At 45.8% G+C, this 24,564-nt stretch overlaps 1 long non-coding RNA gene and 1 pseudogene across 1 annotated transcript; both read left to right on the top strand.

Annotated features, from left to right (window-relative positions):
* The first annotated feature begins 3,033 nt into the window (after positions 1-3,033).
* On the top strand, positions 3,034-4,831 carry LOC101036890 (glyceraldehyde-3-phosphate dehydrogenase pseudogene; annotated as a pseudogene).
* Positions 4,832-10,852: 6,021 nt separating this feature from the next.
* On the top strand, positions 10,853-16,743 carry LOC141582459 (uncharacterized). Its single transcript, XR_012515305.1, has 3 exons — positions 10,853-11,774; positions 12,014-12,153; positions 16,347-16,743. It is a non-coding gene; the product is annotated as an uncharacterized LOC141582459 (long non-coding RNA).
* The last annotated feature ends 7,821 nt before the right edge of the window (positions 16,744-24,564 follow it).

Below are 24,564 nucleotides of genomic sequence, written 5' to 3'. Positions count from 1 at the left end.
TCCAGTCTCTTTCACCCATCAGTCTCCCTGCTTTACTTCTCTGGTCTTGATTAAAGAACATTCTTTTTCCTAAGAGGTAGCTCTGTTTCCTCTCATACTCTGAAGGAAATTCAAATAGGGGGAGAAATGCTTTCTCTAAAGGTATTTAAAGGTCTCCAAAGGGTGACATTTTGGAAAGTCAGGGCTGGGATGGACTCAGCAAACACTCCCAAGAGAGCCAAGGTGCTCAGTCTCCCATCCACCTTGACATAGAGATCCCAGCCCTTCTTCCTCGTGAGACCAAATGCGGTCCCAGAAAACTTGACAGAATGCTTCCAGTAGACTCGTCACCCCATTGGAGTTGGCCCTTGGGCAAAACCCTCTCCCTATCCTTGCCAGAAGTCATAAGGTACATGAAAGCACCTGAGCTCATGACGGTGGTGCTGGTACTTGGTGCCTGATACCTGCTATCCGCCTCTGGCATGATGTTAGATACTTGGCACCTTTGATCCACCCAACTTTCACAGCACCCCCAAGGGTCAAAATTTATTCTGTTTTATAGGTGAGGGAAGTGAGGCACAGAGAGATAAAATCACTTCTCAAGTTCACACAGGCAGTAAATGGTGGTGCTGGGATTCGTGTGCAAGTCTAACTTGTTTTAAGTTCACAGATACCAACTTTTCCTCCCCCAAGGCGTGTTAGATGGGCTTGTGCCTGAGTGGGGTGCTTTGGGATGATCATGGAAAGAATAGAAAGAACCTTTTGAAAATGATCTATTGTCCTACTAAAAAACTCATGTGATAGACCTGGAACTCATCCAGTACAACGAGTCTTGTAAGTCACCTGGCCGGGGAGAGAAGCAGTGACATTCTCTCTGAATCAATCAACAGGGTTCTGAGGCTTTCCCTGATGTGAAGTTTTATGGGTTCCTGATAGATTGTTGGTAGGATTATGGTACTGGATGGACAGAGATACGATAGATCTGATACGTTAGATATGTTAGCCCATCTCTTCTCCCCAAGGAGAAAATGAAGGGCAGCGGGTGTCTTCATGCTTATGGTCATCACAAGGTAACAAACCATTTTTAAAAATCATAAAATTTTCTTCAGCAACAAGGAAAGTATTATGGACAGGTAGAATTCTATAAAATGACATGCAAAAGGCCTTGTTCCCTTTAGGGCCAAAAAAGTATTTAATTATGTATTTACTTACTGTGAAGTTGTGATAAAAATAGGTATAACAGTAGACATATCTATACGTGAGACAATGCATCTGAATGCCCTGAGCCCTGGGCTTGCCATCGAGTGAATGCTCTTTAAGGATTAGGTTCATTCACTGAATGAATGATTCTTTGCGTTTACCACCTGCCAGACCCCATGCTAGGCTGTGGAGGATGCTGCAGTCACAGGACGCAGTCCTTGTCCTCAGGGAGGGAGGGGAAGTGTTGGAGGCAAACAGAAGCACGTGGAATGGCACAGTTCCGGGCTCTCCGAAGCAATGTGGCAATACCACACAAAACCACGAAGGCACAGACTTTTGACCCAGTCAGGCCGCTTCTAGGAATGTTTCTTAATCATGTACACATGTGAAGTGATGTAGGTACAAAATTGCTTCTTTGAGCATTGTTTGCATTGGCAGAAGATCAGAAACAACCTGAATGTCCATCAACAGGGGATTGATAAGTAAACTATCGTTCATCCATGAAATAGGTTACTATGCAGCCATTAAAACCTTGTAAAGAGGCCGGGCGCAGTGGCTCACGCCTGTAATCCCGGCACTTTGGGAGGCCGAGGTAGGTGGATCATGAGGTCAAGAGATCGAGACCATCCTGGTCAACATGGTGAAACCCCGTCTCTACTAAAAATACAAAAAATTAGCTGGGCATGGTGGCCCGTGCCTGTAATCCCAGCTACTCAGGAGGCTGAGGCAGGAGAATTGCCTGAACCCAGGAGGTGGAGGTTGCAGTGAGCCGAGATCGCGCCATTGCACTCCAGCCTGGGTAACGAGAGCAAAACTCCGTCTCAAAAAAAAAAAAAAAAAAAAAAAAAAAAAAAAAAAAAAAAAAAGAAAAAAACCTTGTAAAGAGGGCAAATCTCTTGTTAAGTATTCTTGCCACAACCATGAAATGAAATAAAATAGAAGACAATAAAATATAAAATAAAAGAGAGCACTTTATCTAATGGTGTGCTGGTAAGTGTTTAACATACAGTTCTGTAGCCTGGGAGGCCGGGGTGGGGTTCTCTCTGACTGCAGCATTTGCTTATGGTTTAAATACTTCCACCATGGTCAACTTAAAACAATCAACATGAGGTCACTGAACTTGGACTTGAGAAGAGATACATCTCTGTTGACTCTAGCCCATCACTGCCTTTATTAACTGATATGAAAAGATCTGCAAGGTGTATTGAACAGGAGAAAAGGCAAAACAGAATAGTATGCATAGTAGGTATCATTTACGTAAAAAAAAGAGGAGAGGATTGAAAAATATATACATATATACATATATACGTCCTGGCCTGTAGATCACAGATTTCACTGGAAGAATACACACATGGAGCCACTAATTTTGTGATTGGGGGTGAAAACCAAGAGGCTGGGGGGTGGGCAAGGTGGATGGAAATGTGTACTCTGTCAAAGATCTATGACATGAATGTCTCACATCTAAAAGACTGTTAAAGAATGCCATGGATCACCTAGAAGATTTATTGAATACTGATTCCATGGCCTCTCCTGGGAGATTTTAACCTGACATTCTTGGTATAATGCTGGAGAAATCAGTTTTTAACAAGTTTCTCACATGAATTTTAAAATTTTGCAAATTTGGGTGGTACTGTCTAGCCCAAGGGTCCCCAAACTATGGCCCGCGGGCAGCATGCGGCCCCCTGAGGCCATTTATCCAGCCCCCGCCACACTTCAGGAAGGGGCACCTCTTTCAATGGTGGTCAGTGATGCATCCGCATCCTGTGCTCCTGGAGTACTGTATGTGGCAGCACCGCAAAGTGCGGTGGCGCTTACTGTACAGTACTACTTCCGGTGACGCGGGACGCGCGCGTCATGGCTCCAGAAGCGCATCATATGACGCACATCCGGTCTGCAGCTGCTGGCGCCCCACATCACTGGAGGCAGTGTGAGGTAACAGCAGACGTAGGAAGAAAGGCAAAGCGCTATATCCATTACTGCACAGTACAATGGCCCCCATAGCCCCCCAAATGTACAACAACATAATGGCCCCCATAACCTCCCTTTGCCCAAAAGTCTCCCCCCACATTACTACACACCATGTTTCCCCTATTATAAGACCCTGTCTTATATTAATTTTACCCCCAAAAGACGGGGACTGTCTTATTTTTAGGAGGTATCTTATAATAGGGGAAACATGCAGCAGTGAGCTTCCCACAGAAGAGGCCCACCGCTGCTGCAGATGTCCAGGATGCTGTATACACAGTGTCACAGGCTGATCACCGCCATCCCTGTATACAGCACTGGAGGCAGTGCTGGGCCTGTGACACTGTACACCGCTGTCTGGGATAGTGGAGGCAGCAGTGCTGGCTGTGAAGGGTGTCACACCTTGCATAGTCCAGCACACCAACGGTCTGAGGGACAGTGAACTGGCCCCCTGTGTAAAAAGTTTGGGGACCCCTGGTCTAAATGTTCCAATATGATTCCACCCATGGCAAATTCCATGGCACTGCCAAGGCTGAGAATGGGAAGCTTGCCATCAGTAGCTCATCATCAGCATCTTCCAGGAGTGAGATCCCTCCAAAATTAAGTGGGGCAATGCTGGCACTGAGTACGTGGTGGAGTCCACTGGCGTCTTCACCACCATGGAGAAGACTGGGGCTCACTTGCAGGGAGGAGCCAAAAGGGTCATCATCTCTGCCCCCTCTGCTGATGCCCTCATGTTCGTGATGGACGTGAACTATGAGAAGTATGACAACAGGCTGGAGATCATCAGCAATGCCTCCTGTACCACCAACTGCTTTGTGCCCCTGGACAAGGTCATCCATGACAATTTTGGCATAGTGGAAGGACTCATGACCACAGTCGACGTCATCACTGCCACCCAGAAGACTATGGATGGCCCCTCCGGGAAACAGGCGTAACAGCTGCAGGGCTCTCCAGAACACCATCCCTGCCTCTACTGGTGCTGCCAAGGTTGTGGGCAAGATCATCCCTGAGTTAAACAGGAAGTTCACTAGCATGGCATTCTGTGTCCCCACTGCCAACATGTCAGCTGTGGACCTGACCTGCCATCTGAAAAAACCTCCCAAGTGCAGTGACATCAAGATGGTGGTGAAACAAGCATCTGAGGCCCCCTCAAGGGCATCCTGGACCACACCGAGCACCAGGTTTCTCCTCCAACTTCAACAACGACATGACACCCACTCTCCCACCTTCAATGCTGGGGCTGGCATTGCCCTCAATGACCACTTTGTCAAGCTCATTTCCTGGTATGACAGTGAGTTTGGCTACAGCAACAGGGTGGTGGATCTCACGGCCCACATGGCCTCCAAGGAGTAAGACCCCCTGACCACCAGCCCCAGCAAGAGCACAAGAGTTAGAGAGAGGCTCTCACTGCTGGGAAGTATCTGCCACACTCAGTCCCACCACACTAAGTATCTCCCCTCCTCACAGTTTCCATGCAGAGCCCCCTGAAGAGGGAGGGTACTAGGGAGTCCCACCTTGTCATATACCACCAATGAAGTCCCCTGTGCTCAGCCAAAAAAAAAAAAAAAAAAAAAAAAAAATTGCAATCCACAGGTCTCCAATATACATGCTGAGCAATGGACTCAAACCCACCAGTCAGCGTCAATCAAGACTTTATCCTCAGAGGATCAGAGGATAATACTGCCCCAGCACCCTGGCAATCCCTCCAGATGAATGATCTGGGACAGGGCAGAAGACTCTTTTGTATTAGCTTTGGCATGTAAAGTATCGTCTCTTACCTTCCCAGCGTTCATCGCCAGCTGCTGTTTTACAAAGATGAGAGGTGGGATGGGGAGGGGACAGAGAAAAGAAAGAAAGAAAAGCTGTTTCTCCCCACGTGCTCTGCCATTGATATCTGAGATGCTTGGCCGCCGTTCAGTCCCTCTGTGTCTCCTGTGTCACTGTACCTGCTTTTACGCACATAATTAACTGTGTGTTTTCAAAAATGGCAAATCATGCCTCCATATAAAACAACAAACTCAGTCCAGAGACAAATTAAATCAAGTTCTTTGGGTGGTTTTTTTTTTTTTTTCTCTTCAATTAACACGAAGACAGACATATATCTATCAGAGGTGCAAATCTCCTAGCGTTATGTGACCACAAGCAGGGATGCAGCAGAATGTACACCCCGAATTATGTCTTTAAGTGCTCATTGGAGACACTTGTAATCATGTTTTATTACTGGTCTCCTCCCCAGCGTAATGAACTTTGATGAAATAATGAAACAGCCCTGGCGCCTGAGCAGTCAGGCTGGCGGCCTCACCAGCTAAGACCTCCCATGAGTACAATAGCCTGAGCAGGGCGCCCGGCTCCAGTGGCAGTGGGGCGGAAAACCTGGCACCCCGCCCTCAGCTCCCCGCCTCCTGGCTGCTGGGCCCCACTGAGTCACAGAAATGCCATGGCCAATTGGAAATAGGGAGCAGGCCAGGAAAGCCAGGGCTCACAGAGCCTCAGAACAGAAATGCTGGACAGGAGATAGGTGGAGGACACCTCTTCTACCCCACCTTGTGAAAATGGGGAAACTGAGGCCCAGAGGGGGAAAATAATCTCACCCTGAGGCCACACAGTGGCAGAAAAGGGACTCAAGGAGGGGTTTGAAAGACTTTCCAAATCCAAGGTCTTCCTTTGGCTTTTGCAGGAGTGTCTTAACCAGTATCTCCCAGCCCCAAAGAAGCTTTGAGAAATCTCGGATTCCACGGCCCCACCTGGGAGATAGTAATTCAGTAGGCCTATTGGCAAAGTCAGGCATCCGTGCTTCCCAAGCAGTTCCAAAGAGCAGCAGACGTGATTGAGAGTGACAGGAAGTTTAAAGTCCTCCTGGATAAAGGTTGCTATTTCTCTTTGCAACTCAAAGTGGGGACACGGCCCGGCAGCACCAGCACCCCGGGATGTCCTCAATCAGAATCTGCATTTTAGCATGATCACCGCTTTGAGAAGCACCACTATATCCCCTCAATGCATCCCAGAGGGTCTGCTGAGGAACTGACTCTGTCATAACACATAACCAACACCTGCCTTCAGAGAGCCTGGGAATATCTGCTTCTGCCATGAACCCAGGTGCTGATGCCCTGCAGTGAGCCACTATTATCCCCATTTTGCAGTTGAAGGAATCAGGGCTGAAGAACTGACTTGAAACTTAAAATCCAAGGCCTTCCACAGCATTTTGCTTTTCTTTCTTTTTCTTTTTTTTCTACCTAACCCCCCTTCCCTGTTGTATATGTGTAGGTAGGAGATGATAACACATGGAAAATCTCAGCTTCAAGTTGTGTTTTTGTAGCTGCTTTGTTTAGAGGCCTTTTGAGGAAATTCCCAAGCTTCTCTTGTATTGGGATTGAATAAATTTATTATTTTAAAAACTCAAATAGAAGGCTGGATGCAGTGGCTCATACCTGTAATCCCAGCACTTTGGAAGGCCAAGGTGGGAAGGTTGCTTGAGTCTAGGAATTTGAGATCTTATCTCAGAAGAGAAAGCACAAAATGTAGGTAAAAATGTTTAAACTTCCTGTGGAAAGAAACTTTATTTGTGCTACAATGTCTGGAACTTAAATTTTTAAATGCATTATAAGTAGTGTGATGCATATATATATGTGTTAATTTTTTTATTTTATAAATAACTGCATTGAGGCACATTTTACATACCATTCATTCATTTCAAGTGCACAATTCAATGACATTTTAGTAAATCTACAAAGTTGCACATCATCACAGTAAATCAATTTGGGAACATTTTCATCCCCCCAATAATATCACTCATGCATATTTACTATAATCCCTCACCCCCATCCCAGGTAACCCTAATTTTCTTTCTATATCTATAGATTTAATTTTTCTGGACATCTCATCTAAATGGAGTAGTCTCTTATGTCTGGCCTGTTTCACTGAAGAGTGATGTTTTTGAGGTTCATCCATGTGGTTGCTTATATCTGTAATTCATTCTTTTTCATTCTTGTATAGTATTCCATTGTGTGGATATGCCACATGTTGTCTATCCATTATATGTGCATTAATTTTATCTACATTCAGAAGGAGCAGCTAAAATTCAAAGGACCTTTATTAGGAATCCACGTCCACAGGGTCTTCAAATATTCAGTTGGTTATCTAAAATAAAGGATGTGGGGAATCATTTTTGTTTGGTGAAATGAGTGCTGCTCAAGAACTGAGGTGGGACAGACAGACTTTACAGGCACTGAGGTCCTCTCTGTCTGGTATGGTGCCTTTCCAGCCTGGACTCTGCCACCTGGTTGTACTGTAAGGTCAGTTAAATTTTCCATGAGAATATGCAGCATCCACTGTGGAGTGAACCTTTCCAGAAAAATACTTCTCATGACAGAGAGCTAGGACTTCACTTATTTTATAGGCACTCATAACCATTTGTGTCTGCTTATTATTAAGTAATATCCCACCCCCTGCTCATTTGCTAACAAATGTCATACATGTAATAAAATTCAATCTGAGGCTCATTTTCCTTTTACCCTACTACCCAGCTGTGAAGCTGTGGAGGGAGAAATACACAGCCTCCCCCTCTCCAATGTCCCCTCTGATATTTACCAAAAGAAACTTGTAACTGGTGAATGGTCAAATTGACTTAGATCAGTTTGCAACACTTCCAAAATTACGCACTGCATCCTTCGGTACTGGGTGTTAGATACATAAGTGTAGAAGACTTTACTACCATTAGCCTTTGACGTTTGGCATGGCCATGTGACTGGTTCTGGCCAAGGAGATGTGAGCAGGAGTGGCAGGTGTCACTTCCAGTCCAAAGCGGTTCAATGCTGGTCTCAACACTCCACCCCGCTATAGTGAGCTCTGAAGCACTGCATTGAGAAGCCGCCTAAGAAGGAGGCAGGTCCATCAGCCTGGATGCTCGACTGATTACCCTGAGCGGAGTTCCCCTGCCCACCTATGATGGACACACGAAGCTTGAGCAAAGAGTAAACTTTTGTTGCTTTGAGTCACTGACACTGGGAGGTGCTTGTGGTTGCAGCATAATTCAGCTTCTCCTGCTTGACTGCAAAGGTAAGCACATTCCAGCGTGGCCCTAGACTCAGAATTGCCAGTCAAGTGGGGAATTCAGCCTTAATTAGACCATTAAAAGAAAAAAAAAAATGACCAATTGCAAATTGATTGCAAACTAATGATAATGCATGGTGTGGGTAAGTCAGAGAAAGATCAAATTCGAGTAAAAACCCCCAAAAGAGACGGTGTGTTTTCTGACAGAGGCAATACCAGTGCAATGGCCCAGGAGCTCAAAGACCTTGTGGGATTCATCCACCAATCACCGGGTGCCTCTGCCCTTCCAGCCCCACTAAAGCGAGGAAACGAGGGCCGTGGGAGAAGCCGCATCTGCCTGGGTCTCCTGCTTTCTGGCTGGGCTCAGTGCCTGAGTTCTAGATGTCCACTCCCTTTGAGCAGCCGGTGGCCTGAGAGGCAGCCCCAAAACCCTCGCACACCTAGTCTCACAGGATCTTGCTCCTGTAAGTTTACACCTAGGGAACTGGAGGACCAGGCTGCCAATTTAATAGTTCTAACTACAACAGAAGTTGTTATACACAGATGATAATAATAGTACTTTCCTTTGTGCTTTCAAGTTTACAAAACACTTGCACCTATTTAAAAATACTTTCACCTGTATTAAATACTCTCCAGCAGCTTCCTAGCTCATTTGGAATAAAATGCACATTCTTTAGCATGATGCAGGAGGCCCTGTGTGATGTGGAGTCTGCACCGCCCTTCCCCACATCCCCCAGTAAGATGGGGCAGCCTCGCTGTTCTTCACTCCACCCGAACACCCAGCATGTCCACCAGATCCTTTCTACAACGTCCATTTCATGCACATTGCAGGGTGTCCCTTGCTCTTCTCCCTTGGCTCAAACCTTATTTCTTCAAAGAGATATTTCCTTGTCATGCAATTATGTCTCCATTTCAATAGCCCTCTCTACAAATCCCCTATTTCATCATTTTCATCACAGTTACCACCATTTAGTGTGAATTATCTACTTATTGATCTGCTGCTTCCCTGACAGAACTAGGAGATAATGAAGACTTTCTTTTTTTTGAGACGGAGTCATGCTCTGTCGCCCAGGCTGGAGTGCAGTGGCACGATCCCAGCTCACTGTATGCAACCCCTGCCTCCTGAATTCAAGCAATTCTCCTGCCTCAGCCTCCTGAGTAGCTGGGATTAGAGGTGCCTGCCACCATGCCCGGCTAATTTTTGTAATTTTAGTAGAGACAAGGTTTCACCATGTTGGCCACACTGGTCTCAAACTCCTGATCTTATGTGATCTGCCCGCCTCAGCCTCCTAAAGTTCTGGGAATACAGGCATGAGCCACTGCACTCGGGTGGAGATTTATTCTTATAAACTCAATGTCTAGGATAGCTCATTGGATTGCCACCCTTTGAGGGCTATATTTATTTCCATTTTTACTTGTGGAGAAAGTGGAATTAAGTTTGAGCAAGGCTGTAGGGCTAATAGAGTGGAAATGAGATTCTAAATCTTCCAGTCCCTGAGTCTGTGGCTTTTCCCACCCAGTCAAACCAAGCCAGGCCTCTTTGCCCAATGTCTGGTGCCCTGTGCTTCTGTGTTATGGAGAACAGCAGACAGCCAGATTGCAACAGGGCTGATGAACTAATTCACCCTCAGAGGTGACTGTCTAAAGGTCACTTTATTGCAGCCTTTCCCAGGAGGATTTTAACAAAAAAGAGGAGTAGTGTGGGCCTCAGCATAGGGAACTTTAAGCCTAGTTCTGAACAAAGTCACTTTCAAAGTAAGGGTCGTTATTACCTGGAAGCCATTTCATGGGACTTCAATAAGTGCCCAGATCAGAGCAGTGAAATCCCGGCCTGTCCCTGAAAAGCCTGAATGGCCTCAAGGCGCAGACTGCTCACCCATCAAGGAATTCCAATTCAGACTCCTCAGCAAACACAACAATACCTGTGTAACGTGGATTATATGGAGAGGATGCCCACTTCAAAGCTTTCATTCAGTGTCCCCCATCTGGTTCCCACTTTACATTTCCAAAAATAAACCTACTCCGTATCTTCTGAAGAGCACAGCTTGATTACATTGTCACATTCTTGGTGATTAGCATGCATTGTTCCATGTAAATTAATGTCATCATATTTGTAACTCTCATTTGGCATTTCTTCCCCCCACCCCACCTTTTTTTTTTTTTTTTTTTTGATAAGGGAGTTTCGCTTTTGTTGCCCAGGCTATTTTGCAATGCTGCAATGTCAGCTCACCGCAACCTCCACTTTCCAGATTCAAGAGATTCTCCTGCCTCAGCCTCCTGAGTAGCTGGGATTACAGATGTGCACCACCATGCCTGGCTAATTTTTGTATTTTTAGTAGAGATGGGGTTGGGGGGATCACCATGTTGGCCAGGCTGGTCTCGAACCCCCGACCTCAGGTAATCCACCTGCCTCGGCCTCCCAAAGTGCTGGGATTACTGGCTTGAGCCACGGCATCTTCACATTTTAATATGTCCAGGCTTTTAAAAAGTCACTCCATTTCTTCAAGGACCAAAAAGAAAATGGAAAAGTGGAATATAAAATGATTTGGTGCGCCTCCATTCAGTCTTCATGAAGAATCCCTGAGTATCTGGAGTGAGAAATGAGTATGCATTTTATAGAGGGACGGTCAGGCAGGCCCCACCTGGGAAGGGCTTGTTTTACATCACGGGTGACCAAGGGCCAGGATTAGAATCCAGCCTCACTTGAACCCTTTTAAGGATCTTTGTGATCCTTTTCCTACAGTCCCGAGAACCCAACCAGAGATGAGAACAAAGGTTTGTTTGGTTGACCCTTTTTCAGATCCCACCGCCCACTGAGAGGTGACAGTCCCTCCTCTCCCCGCCCCCCTTCCTGACCCTCAGCTCTCAGCGGGTGGGATCTAAGCCCTCTCCTGCCGGACTCTTGGTACTTAACTGAACAATCTCATGTTGTTGTCTGCCGCTGGGAGAGAACACTGATAAGAGAGATTAGGTGACTAAATCTGCTGGCTGCCCTTACACAATGCCAGCAGGTAACTCATTTGAAGCTTAATGGCTGGATTTAGTCATAAAGGAGACCTGCAGAGGGAGTGATGTCAGAAGTGCAGGAGATTGGAGGCGATATCTCGGCTTTCAACTGATAGGTGGAAAAGATTTTCAGCAGTAGAAACGTGTTTGTGTCTAAGAACATAGCACGTCGTGTGCACTTTCACATATGTGTGTAAGAGAGACAGAACCGAAGAACCCAAGGACTGAAACACCCTTGGCGATTCTAGTTCCAGCTACCCTATTTTATAAATGGGGAAACTGAGGAAAGGAACAGAAGAAAGGACTTGCCCAAGATCCGGCGTCTGGGGCTCTGGGAGTCCACGGCAGGAAGTGGGATGTTTCTCATATTATTCACTTGTCACTTTTCACCTCCAGGAGTCATAGCCACTTTTTTCTCTCCTCATGCATCTGTTCGTCCCTGGGAACGGCACTGTGCCTGAGGCCTGGCTGCTGAGAAATGAAACATTCCTGACATACGGATGGACGGATGGAGGCATAGTCACTGCAGCACCAGGCAGTAAGATGCATCACTGAATAGAGAAGCCCACAGGGTGTGTCACGTTTGGGAATGGTGGGGACTGTGGCCCGCAGGCAAGAGCACACTAGGTTTCAGAGCAACGGCTGCCCCTTAGTGCCAGGCAGTTTTAGCCTTGAAAATGCAAGCCAGGGTTTGCTAGAACTTAGCGGTTTCAAGAGAATGCAGAAACCAAGATTTGTTTTTGTTTTTGTTTTGACAAACTCTCTATTTTATTTTTAACGTAGGCAAGAGTTTAAATCTTCTGTTTTTCAGTGCTTTGGATCAATCAACACATCTGCAGTCAGGATGGGGCCCATAGCCCTCAGCTGGTGACCCCTGATCATTTTATTGATGGGAACACTGAGGTCCAGAGAGAAGAACCAGAACTCGGGTCTCATGCTTCCCTGTACCGGGTAATTTTTCTCTACTGTAGCGCACAGTGTGTGAGTGTGTGTGTGTATGTGTGTGTATACATGTATATGTAGGCACAATCTGATGGAAAACCAGAGCTCTACAAATCAATACTTATGACCATTCATGATACAGTGTGGTCTTCATCCGCATAATCTGCACAGCAGCCACTGGCCGTAAACGTTTCTGTGTCTGCTCACTCCTCACGGCAGACCGCATGTGCATCTGTTATTCATCACTTCGCAGACTCCTTTACATGTATTTTCTCCTTTGTATTCCTAATACTAGGACAAGGAGCCTTAAGTAATACCGTTCTACCCATTGGGCAGATGAGAAGACTGAGGTCCACATTGGTATATGGAGCAGCCCAAGGTTACATGGGGAGTGAGAGGCAGAGATGGAAGTCAGACCCCAGTCGGGCAGGTGATTTCCTTTCCACACCACTCCACAGTGGTGTTTTTCTGCTTCCTAACACGCAGGACCTGTTTTTGGTTCTTCCTGAGCACATGAGCCCGGGATCCTCCTCAAGCCCTAGGGAGACAGAAACTCCCCTGGAGAAACCGGGAGGTAGCAGGACTGAGAGAGAATCAAGAGAAAATCCAGGTCTTTTCCTTCTCATGGCCTTGGAGCTCAGTTTCAGCATTCTCCGTCATCTCCCTGGAGGAGTCGGACCTAGTTGAAGAAAGAGACCCTAATTTTAACTCTTTAGTGCCTCTCCACTTCTATATGGAACTAAAGCTGAAGCTGAACTTCAATAGCCTACATTATCCGCAAAATTCTAAATATTTTCAAGATGTGTGCAATATCTCAGCACGAATTCCCCAAGGACAGGCGCCTGGCCTTCTCACTTTCAATATACTCTCAGAGTCTTGAATAGAGCCTGGCACATAACAGGTGCTCAGTAAACAGAAAAGAGGAAGAAGGAAGGAAGGAAATAACAAAAGAGAAGAAGGGGAGAGGGAAGGAAGGAGGGAAGAAGGGACAGAGACAAAAGGAAAGGAAATATATGTATGTCAGCCCAATGCTTAGAATTAAACCTTCCAAAATTAAGGCAGCAACTGGGTACTGCAAGTGTCTAGAGCAGGCGTCCCCAAACTACGGCCTGCGGCCGCATGTGGCCCCCTGAGGCCATTTATCCAGCCCCCCGCCGCCCTTCAGGAAGGGGCACCTCTTTCATTGGTGGTCAGTGAGAGGAGCACAGTATGTGGCGGCCCTCCAACGGCCTGAGGGACAGTGAACTGGCCCCCTGTGTAAAAAGTTTGGGGCCGCCTGGTCTAGAGTGTTGTGGATAATTAGTTACAAAGACGTCCAGCTTCAGTTATGGGCCATAGAGAGGTAGCAGTGGAGCGCAATGAAGAGTTAAGATTTTATGACCTCAATCCCAACTGGGCCTCTGACCTTGGATGTGTTATTTTATCTTTCTGAGCTTCAATTTAGCAATTGCGTTTGTTTCCTGTTGTTGCCATGAAATAATTATCACAAACGTGGTGGCCTAAAACAGTACACATTTATACACTTAAGTTCTGGAGCTCAGAAGTCTGAACTGAGTGAGCATTCCTCCTGGAGACTATAGGGGACGCTATGTTCTCCCGCCTTTCAAGCCTCTCGAAGCTGCCTACGTCTTTTGTCCTGGAACCCTGCGTATCTCCAACCTCTGCTTCCGATGTCACATCTTTGACTCTGCCTCTCCTGCCTGCCTTTTATAGGGACTCTTGTGATTGCATTGGACCTATCCAAGATCCAAGATAATCAACTCATCTCAAAATCCTTATGTTGGCCGGGCGCGGTGGCTCAAGCCTGTAATCCCAGCACTTTGGGAGGCCGAGGCGGGTGGATCACGAGGTCAAGAGATCGAGACCATCCTGGTCAGCATGGTGAAACCCCGTCTCTACTAAAAATACAAAAAATTAGCTGGGCGTGGTGGCGCGTGCCTGTAATCCCAGCTACTCAGGAGGCTGAGGCAGGAGAATTGCCTGAACCCAGGAGGCGGAGATTGCAGTGAACCGAGATCGCGCCATTGCACTCCAGCCTGGATAACAAGAATGAAACTCCGTCTCCAAAAAAAAAAAAAAAAAAAAAATGCTTATGTTGACCACAGAGGCAGCATGCCTTTTGCGGTGTAAACTAAGATATTCACAGGTTTTAGATCATTTTCTGCCTACCATATCCACCAACAAAATAAAAGTTATCATTTGCCTTATAGGATTATTCTGAATGTTAAATTTAAAAAATGCATATCCAGTACTAGACATGCAGAAGGAGATTTATAAATATAACTTTTTACCGGGTCTCAGAAATACACATCTGGCCCTGCCTTGGGGACCATATAATCCCAAAACATCTTTATCGTAGAGTAAAGTAGGAAGCAGTATCAAAGGAATACTTGGAAAATAAACTCTTCCGCATCTCACTCCCTGAGAATGACTCGATTTACTGTTGCTGGCTTCCTTCTCGTCTTCACCCAAAAGCAGACACCTTTGGCACTGCTGCAATCATAGTGTGCAGGCCTTTTTATCAACCTTGTGTCCCCCCTGCTTCTCACGGACCTACTGACCTTGTTCCATGTTGTTACACTGCCATGAAGTCGTAACAAAGTGTCATGTGGAGAGAGGTCTTTGCTTTCTATTATACTGTTCCATCATCTTTTTTTGCCATCCCCTAGAGTTGGACAAGCTCAAGGTTATTCTAGTTGGTTTTTTATATAATTGTATCTTTGCTGTTTGCAATAATGTTGCTAAGAATATCTTAATTGAGCCAGGAGTGGCAGCAACGCCTGTAATTTCAACTTGAGGTCAGGAGTTGGAGACTAGCCTGGCCAACATGGTGAAACCCTGTCTCTACTGAAAAAATACAAAAATTAGCTGGGCACGGTGGCAGGTGCCTGTAATCCCAGCTACTGGAGAGGCTGAAGCAGGAGAATCACTTGAACCTGGGAGGTGGAGGTTGCAATGAGCCGAGATCGTGCCATTGCACTCCAGCCTGGGCAACAAAAGCAAAACTCCATCTAAAATATATATATATATGTGTGTGTGTGTGTGTGTGTGTGCGTGTGTGTGTGTGTATCTTTATTGAATTCACAGTAAATTTATTGTATACACACACATACATACATGTATAAAAAGTTTGTTGAGTAAATGAATAAACAGAAAAATATATGAATAAGAGTTAATATATAAATGAATGAAGTTAGTTGATAGACAAATTTCTGAATCATTTATTCATTTTACAAATATCTGAGTAACTAACAAGAATAAATACCAGATAGAAATCCTGTCCTCATGAAGCTTACATTTCAATGGAGAGGGAGAAAGATACACAAATAAGTAAATGAGCAAAGTAATATTAGATTGTAATAGATTGTATAAAAATAAATAAACCAGGGAAGAGGATTATAGGTGAGAAGTGATAGACGGTGAATCGCTGTAGATAGGGTGGTTTGCAAAACTCATCTGACTGGTGCCCTGAGCTGATACTTGAATGTTATAAGGAAACCAGCTTTGTGAAGTCCCAAGGGAGCAGGATTTTGAATAGAGACCAAAATAAGTGCAATAGTACCTGAGCCAGGGAAGAGCGAAGTGTGTCCCAAGGCAAGGAAGAAACCAGGGTGAGTACGGCACTGAGTGAGGGTAAGGGTCTTATCCAGCAAGTGCTCAGAGGGGTCAGAGCCCAGGTCACGAAGGGCTCAAAGTGCCAAGAGAAGCCTTTGGAGAGTTTCTCAGCAGAGGAGATGCATTTATAAATTAAATCAATGAGCGAGTCATTATGTGAAGCCAGGGACAAGAGTGCATAAACAAGTGACTATATTAAAGGATGTATGCATTGAATGCTACGATGTGCCACCCAGATGTCCCTTTGGGACTAAAAGGCCTACTACCCCAGAGGCTGGCAGTGCCGCCTGCAGATCTCAGCTCTTGGCTGAAGAAAGCCCCCTTTCCCTGTGTCCAGCGCCCTTCACAGGAAAGCCCACGTCGGTTGATTGACCAGCATGGAGGTATAAAGGCCTGGTCTTCTGGGCCCAGTCAGGAGGGCTCTGAAGTCTCCTCCCATGTTTAAAACTCCCCCAGTAAGGGCTGGGCCTTCGCTGAGACTGCATCACAGCTCCTCGTCTCCCTAAGCCCAGTCCCACTTCCTTCCCTCTCTTCCATTGGAGTCGATTGCAAGACACTTCCTAATAAAGCTCCTGTCTTCTTCCCAGGGAACCCAGTTGGGACAATGTGTGAATCAATACATGGAGGAGTGAGTGAGCAGCTAACCAAATGAAGGAACAACTCAAATATCTGGGGTACATGTCCCCTCCAGGTTTGCACAGCGTCTGCTGAAGTCTTCCACTAGAAGCTAAATGGAAGGTCCCCACCAGAACCTGAAAGTCTCCTATAGCACTTTGAGAGGCGGTTTCACCCTCCCTGCAGATCCACAGGGGAGGTCAGCGTTTGACTATGAGAGCTGGGAATGGCCATGGCAGGTGGGGGTGTCTGGAGGTCCTGGTATCTACCTCGACCTGACTTCTCAGCCCCCAGCTGGCCCAGCTCCCACCCCGAGAGCCACTCCATCTTCCACCAGCATGCAGGAGAAGCGCAGCAGAGACTGCCCCTTGGGAGACATTTTTAAAACCAATTTTTGTTTAACCTTCTCTGTGACCCGCAGAGTAAATAAGTTCCTGAAATAGACTCAATTTCTGTTTATTTAAAGAATGCTTGCTTATTTGGTGTTTGCTTGAGTAAAGTCAATGTGATTATTCACTTCACTGTGAGCACTAACCTGGCAGGATTTGCCTAGCATCCTTAATTATCAAAAGATTATTTTCTTCTCATTTGTTTCTTTTTCATTCTTCTATTTTTAGAGGAGGCGGGGGCAGATAAAAAATACCAACTTGAGGGTCTGTGATCACACCATGCTGCTCCTTCAAGGGCCCTCAGAATTTCACTGCCCAGTGTGATGGCGCCCAGCCTGAAATGTGGCCACTGTGAATTGAGATAGGCTGTAACTGTGCCAGACTTCCAAGAGTTGGACAAAAAACATAAACGTAAAGTATCTTATTTGTACATATTTATACTGATGACATGATGAAATCATATTTAGGATATTTTCTGTTACATAAAATACATTACTAAAATTAATTTACCCGTTTCTTTTGAAGTTTTTAATGAGGCTGGTAGAAAATTTAAACTTTTCACTGCCAGCCTGGGCAACATAGGGAGACCCCCATCTCTAGAAAAAAAAGTTATTGAAAACTAGCTGGGCATCGTGGCTCATGCTTATGATTCTAGCACTTTGAGAGGTCAAGGCAAGAGGATCCCTTGAACCCAGGAGTTTGAGACCAGCCTGGGCAACATAGTGAGATCCTGTCTCTACAAAAAAATAAAAGAATCAGCCAAGCATGGAGGTGCATGCCTATTATCCCAGCTACTTGGGAGGATGAGGTGGGAGGATGAGGTGGGAGGATCGCTTGAGTCTGGGAGACCGAGGATGCAGTGAGCTGTGATTATGCCACTGTACTCCAGCCTGGGTGACAGATCCTGTCTCACAATAAAAAAGAAAGAAAATTTAGACTTCACATACGTGGTTCATGTTATGTTTCTGTTGGACAGGGCTGGACTGGCCCCCAGGCACTTGTCATCACAGACCCTTCTGCCCATTTTCACCAGCAGGGCAAAGCCTTGGGATGCTCGGGAAGTGGCACTCTCTGCCTGAATGTGGCTGAGGGGGCCTTCTTGTGGTCTGAGCCATCAGAGAGGAAGGCAAAGGTCCTTTGCTAATGACATCCCTTTTGCTTCCTCATTTGTCCCCTCCTTTTTCCCTTGGGTCCGCTATCCTGCCTTTGGCTGCCAGCCAGGAAGCACATCGCAGACCCACTGTTTCCCCTGCTGCGTTTGCCACGGCTTCCATTTCTGCTCTCGTTGTTTTTGTCTGGCATTCAAAAGGTGTCAGGAAAGGCAGGGGGTTGCTGAAGCCCGCGTGGGTGTTTGCGGGATGCCAGACATCTGGGCTGCTGTGAAACATTTGCACCAACTCTGATTTCCTCTATTCTCAGTTTCCATCCAGCTGTTTGGCATTGGATTCTGCTGCCTCTGCTTGACTTGAGGGTGTGTGAGAAAAGCTGTGTTTAGACGATCGAAAACCACGAGCTTGAATGTAGTGGGGGCACCCTCCTGGAGACTCCAGTGGCTCACCAGCCTGGACAAGCCACTGGATTTAGATGATCAGGTAGAAGAAATTCATCATGAGAGAGAACACAGTGGAATGGCTTCTGCCAAAAGTTACCTCTGATGGTCTTCCCCCTGCTTGCCCTGGCTTTTTGTGTGACAGACTTTCTATTTATAGATGTGATATTTATCTATGACGTTACTCAGAGTCTGGCTCATATACCAGCAGTATTGGTATCTCCTGGAGCTTGCAGGAAATGCAAAATCTCAAACCCCTGTATTAGGGTTATCCAGAGAAGTAGAATCAAGGGGCTAGAGACAGAGCTAGGGATGTTAGAGACGGAGATGAGATGGAATCATTTAAATCATTTATTTAAGAAGGAATCAATGATCCACTGATTCCTTTTTAAATAAATTGGCTCATGCAGTTGTGACAGTTTCAAAATCTGCAAGGCATGTCAGCAAGCTGGAGACCCATGGAAGAGTTGACGTTGTAGCTTGAGTACAAAGGCCGAAGCCATGGTATCTTCTTCGGAGGACTTCAATCTTTTCTCTTCTAGCCTTCAACTGATTGGGTGAGGCTCACCCTCATTATAGAAGATAATAGTCTGTTCTACTCAGAGTCTACCAACTTAAATGCTAATCTCATCCCCCAAAACACTCTCAAGGCAACATCTAGCCTGGCATTTGGCCAAACAACTGGATACTATGGCCTCCCCAAGTTGATACACAAAATTGACCATCATACCCTCCCCATCCCTAGTCTTACTGAATGAGAGAGAATCTGGGCTTTCACAAGATCCCCAGAAAAGTTATAAGTGCAGGGACGTGTGAGAAGCACCACCTTTGGGGTTTATCCAGGATGTCCCAGATGAGCCTTCTCTTGATATGTCAGATCCCCTTCCTGGCTCCCTAGACACCTCCCTGAATCCCCAAACTTGGAAGCAACATTGTGGAGAAGCAGGCAGTGATGTACTCAGTCTACCACATTGTGTCCAATCTGTGTACCATGCTTCGACCCAAAGGAAAACAAAAGACCCAGAAATATACACACTTTCTTATGAGCTCTTGGAAACTTCCTGTGACAAGATCACGTCCTTAATGGCAAGAGCCACACTTGTTTCCTTTTCCTCTTTATCCTCTACCCCTGAAATAATGCTTAGCACATAATAAAAATTCAATAAACACCACTGAATCAATTATATAAGCCTCAGTTTCCCACTTATAATATGTAGATACTTATCTGGTTGTGGTGGGAAAGCAACCAGGCATGAGAAACACTTAAAAGCCAAGGACCCTGAGCTGGGCACATGTAGGTACTCAGGGAGTCATTACCAAGTGCTCAGTGCATGCCTGTTGAATGACTACATGAGGTCAGGCTTCAGCGTGCAAGCACTCACTATAAAACAGGAATCCTGTGCCCTGAGTGCAGAGAATGGAAACGGGTGAGTGCATATGGGGGCACTGAGTGTATGGATTGGATACAGGTGGGTGAATATGGGTGGAGTAAGTGGATGGATTGGATACAGATGGGTGTATATGGGAGCGTGAGTATATGGATAGGATACAGGTGGGTTTATATAGGGAAGTGAGTGTATGGATTGGATACAGGTGAGTGTATATGGGAGAGTGAGCATATGGATAGGATACAGGTGGGTTTATATGGGGGAGTGAGTGTATGGATTGGATATAAGTGGGTGTATATGGGAGAGTGAGCGTATGGATAGGATACAAGTGGGTTTATATGGAGGAGTGAGTGTATGGATTGGATATAAGTGGGTGTTTATGGGGGAGTGAGTGTATGGATTGGACTCAGGTGGGTGTATATGGATGGAATGAGTGTATGGATTGTCTATAGGTGGGTGTATATGGGGAAATGAGTGTATGGATTGTCTATAGGTGGGTGTATATGGGGAAATGAGTGTATGGATTGGCTATAGGTGGGTGTATATGGGGGAGTGAGTGTATATATTGGATACAGGTGGGTGCATATGGGGGCGTGAGTGTATGGATTGGATACAGGTGGGTGCATATGGGGGAGTGAGTATATGGATAGGATACAGGTGGGTTTATATAGAGAAATGAGTGTATGGATTGGATACAGGTGGGTGTATATGGATGGAGTGAGTGTATGGATTGTCTATAGGTGGTTGCATATGGGGAAGTGAGTGTATGGATTGTCTATAGGTGGGTGTATATGGATGGAGTGAGTGTATGGATTGTCTATAGGTGGGTGCATATGGGGAAGTGAGTGTATGGATTGTCTATAGGTGGGTGCATATGGGGAAGTGAGTGTATGGATTGTCTATAGGTGGGTGCATATGGGGAAGTGAGTGTATGGATTGTCTATAGGTGGGTGCATATGGGGAAATGAGTGTATGGATTGGCTATAGGTGGGTGTATATGGTGGAGTGAGTGGATGGATTGTCTATACGTGGGTGCATATGGGTGAGTGAGTATATGGATTGGATATTAGATTGGATAGAGATGGGTGCATACAGGAATGTGAATGTATGGATTGGATATATGTGGGTGCATATAGGGAATGCATGTCTGGATTGGATACAGGCGGGTGCATATCGGAGGAATGAGTGTACAGAACGAATACAGATGGTGCATTCATATGTCAGGAGTGAGTATACAGAGAGGATACTGGTGGATCGAGTTGTTACAACCAACAACAGGAAGCACGTGCAAGGCTCTTGGCATTTCACAAAGCACTCCATAGGCAAAATCACATTGGCACCTATAGTGATCCTGAGAGGTATAATTATTATTAATAATATTGTTGTCATTCTATAGAGAAGGAACACAGGCTCATACAGCAGTGCTGCATCTGAAGACATTCAGCTAGTAACAGGATGGGAGTCCAGTTTGTTAATGCTTTTTTTCTAACTTTAATATTTCCTACAACTTATTTCTTTTTGAAAGGAGATAGAGGTGAGATAGAGAAAACAGAGAGAGAGAGAGACTGTGTACACACCTGTGCCTGGATGTCTGTGCTGGTGTGTGCACATGTGCCTACATGTGCTGGTGTGGGTGTGTGTGCCAGAGAGTACACACAAGGGCTGGAGGGTGGGGAAGGGCTTAATCTAATCCTGAAAGTGCCAGCAGAACTCTTGAGTGTCCCTCGAAGTCAGGCTTCTTTCCAGGTCATCAAAGTTTTCACTTGGGTAATAATGCATGCATAATTAACTGAACAAATATAATGAATCTATCTGTAGTGACATGATAGTTGGTGCTGAATCCTATTAGAGCACATTTAATTAAAAATGCATTAAACCTTCAAGCTTCTGAACACACCCTGCACTCTTCAAAGCCGCCCCTCCATTGAAGTCTTCCCCACTATTAACTATGAGTCAGGCTGTGACCCTTTAGGCATGACGGGGTGAGGTGAAGTGGCTCTTAAATGCCTGCGCCAGTATATCACAGGCACTAATGGATTTAAATCAGGGAGATTAATTCCATTCACTCGGCTTCTCATTTCAGAAACAACTGTCTCGCTGAACCTAATTGCTGGAGATGGTTGAAGGCACTGGGAGGCTGGAGTTTCCTGGAGGTGGTTGGTGGCCAACCGTCAATTATGTGGGCTATTGTGCAATGGGGATAGAAGAATGGTTAGAATCCACGGACAACCCATTGGCCTTTGTTTACCATTAACTTCTGTTTTCTCCACAGCCGAGCTTCTCCAGACCCAGGAGATGGCTCTCCCCGCTGTGTAGCACACTTCTTCCAGCTGCAGGGTCTTATACTACTATTTCCCTTTCTTCTTTGATTGGTTCATTCTTTCTGGCCCTTCGAATATTGAATGAATGAATGAATGAATGAATGAAATGAGAGAAGTCTCCAAGAGAGGAAACTGAAAGATCCTATACCTGTGAGGAACTGGCCCATTTGCAAAAGGCTGACTCATCTGTCATTGGATTCGCTGGCTCCTCCCGCCACCTAGTTTCCAGCCCGGGCATTATTTTCAACCTCCTTTTCCAAAGGGTATTTCTCAGGTACCGAAAACGGACATAAAATCACCCAACGTAGTTGAGAGGGAAGGAGTAAAAGCCGGAACTGGAACTCCTAATCTCCTGCCACGATTTCATGCTGCCTCTGGGTAATCTCCCAGCCGGTTGCTTAAATCAGCTGCTGAGTCATTGAGAGCTGGCAGAACCAGCTTCCTGCTGAGGCAGAGTGGGAGGAGGCCCGTCTGGGAGCAGCACACGGGAAGAAAGGGAGGAGGTGATGTTTGGCACAATCGGATTGGTTCCCATGAGGTCCAGGGCTGCTGCACCTCCAGAAGGCAGTTTTTGCACATGGTAGACTTCACAGGGGTGGAAACTATGTGTTGTTAAAAGAGCCCCCTGCCTGCTTTAACGCTCTGCTGTCATTATCTTGAAATTCTTAGTAACATTTAAACAAGGGAGCCTACGTGTTTATTTTACACTGTACCCTGCAAATTAGTCAGATCTGGTGCTGAGGGCAGGCCCTTGAGTGACTCCCACCCAGCCTCCATCCTTCAGTAAATTAGCCTTCCTGATTTACCAAATGCCTTGGAAAGCCTTTTCCTTGAGGATGTTTAAACTTTTGTCTTCCCTCGCAAAGCTGTTTCCTTATGGTTAAAGCACGCAGCTCATAGCAGATATTCAATACATGAAGTAGCTCTGTCAGCAGCTGTCACCATGACGCCTTTGCAGCCTGCGGGTGGTAGCATTCTGAATCATCAGTCTGTCTCACTCCTATTGCAAATGCACGATCGGGGAAAGCATGTCCCAAGCTTTGTTCTGGGGAAAATTTCTCCAGCTATCAGACAGTGTTCTGTGGTCACAATAGTTTAGGAAACGCTGCTCACTCCATTCTCCTCACTAAGCATCACAGTACACGTGGGTATGTGCAAGTCTCTGAGAAGTCCAGCAGCAAAGTTACCTTTGTGCTTTGCTGATTCTAGCTTTTCCTGGACTAGAAGTCTTTTTTCCAGTCCAGGAAAAGACTGTGGAATCTTTTTTTTTTTTTTCTCCCGATGCACACATTCACACTCCATGGAACATTTAGGAGGCAGTTACCTGGTCCTAAAGTGGTGAAGATGAAGATGTTGGGGGTGTGGTGTAAGAAAAAGCGGCAAGGAGTAGAAGGGCTCATGGCAAGCGGGTTCGCCACATACCTAATTCAGTATCAACAGCTACTAGCAAAACTTGGCCAAGACTCTTTTGCATTTGTTTTGTTTCTCTCTTTTACCCTGATTATATTAAGAAATACGTGATCAGGTGCGATGGCTCATGCCTGTAATCCCAACACTTTGGGAGGCCGAGGTGGGCAGATCATGAGGTCAGGAGTTCAAGACCAGCCTGGCCAACATGGTGAAACCCTCATCTCTACTAAAACTAAAAAAATCAGCTGGGCATGGTGGTGTGTGCCTGTAATCCCAGCTACTCGGGAGGCTGAGGCAGGAGAATTGCTTGAACCAGGACCGGGAGGCAGAGGTTGAGCTGAGATCATGCCACTACACTCCAACCTGGGCTGTAGAGAGAGACTCCAAGAGACTCTGTCTCAAAAAAAAAAAAAAAAAAAAAAAAAAAAAAGAAAGAAAGAAAGAAAGAAAAGAAAAGAAATATGACAAACCGGTGACTCACTGATTAGACCATCTTACTTGCCTTGGGTTGTCCCAGCAACAGGGAACTTAACTCTGACCATAGGTAAGGAGCCCAGAGGATAGGAGAGCAGGGATTTCTGAGGATTTAACAAATGCTTATAAACAAATGATATCACTTTGAACAAAGTAATCAAAGTATCAGATACTGTAAACACCACAGTTAGGGTAATGTGTGAATCATACTTGTGGTGAGACATACATAGATCAGCTGCAAAGAGGAACTTAATTCTGCAGAACTTCAGCTACAGTGACTGATGTGACGCATGGACGGAGAAATGGAAGGAAGTCAGCAAACACAGAAACTCTAGGAACTGAGCTTTGACAAGGAACACCTTCCGTAATCCCAAGTCATAGGCTAGTGGAACAGAACAGGATCTCATAGATGGGCACACTGAGGGCTGGGGAGTTTGATAGGACTTCCTTTGCTAATAAGGAACAAAACCAGTCTCAGGTCCATGTTCGTAGAGCTAATTTCATGCATTTGCTGCAGATGCTGTCAGTGTCCCTCCCAAATCCGCTCAGAACTCAGCGTTCATAGACACCTTCATCTTGCGAGCACCCGAGTCTCTCTTCGTAAGGGTTCTCTTGGCTGCAGGGCAGACCAGGACGCCAAGGAAAAGAAGGTGACGGGA

The sequence above is a fragment of the Saimiri boliviensis genome, chromosome 20 (genome assembly GCF_048565385.1).
Source record: "Saimiri boliviensis isolate mSaiBol1 chromosome 20, mSaiBol1.pri, whole genome shotgun sequence".
Classification (NCBI taxonomy): Eukaryota; Metazoa; Chordata; class Mammalia; order Primates; family Cebidae; genus Saimiri; species Saimiri boliviensis.
Note: the sequence above shows the minus strand (reverse complement) of the source record. Positions and strands in the feature narration are given on the sequence as shown.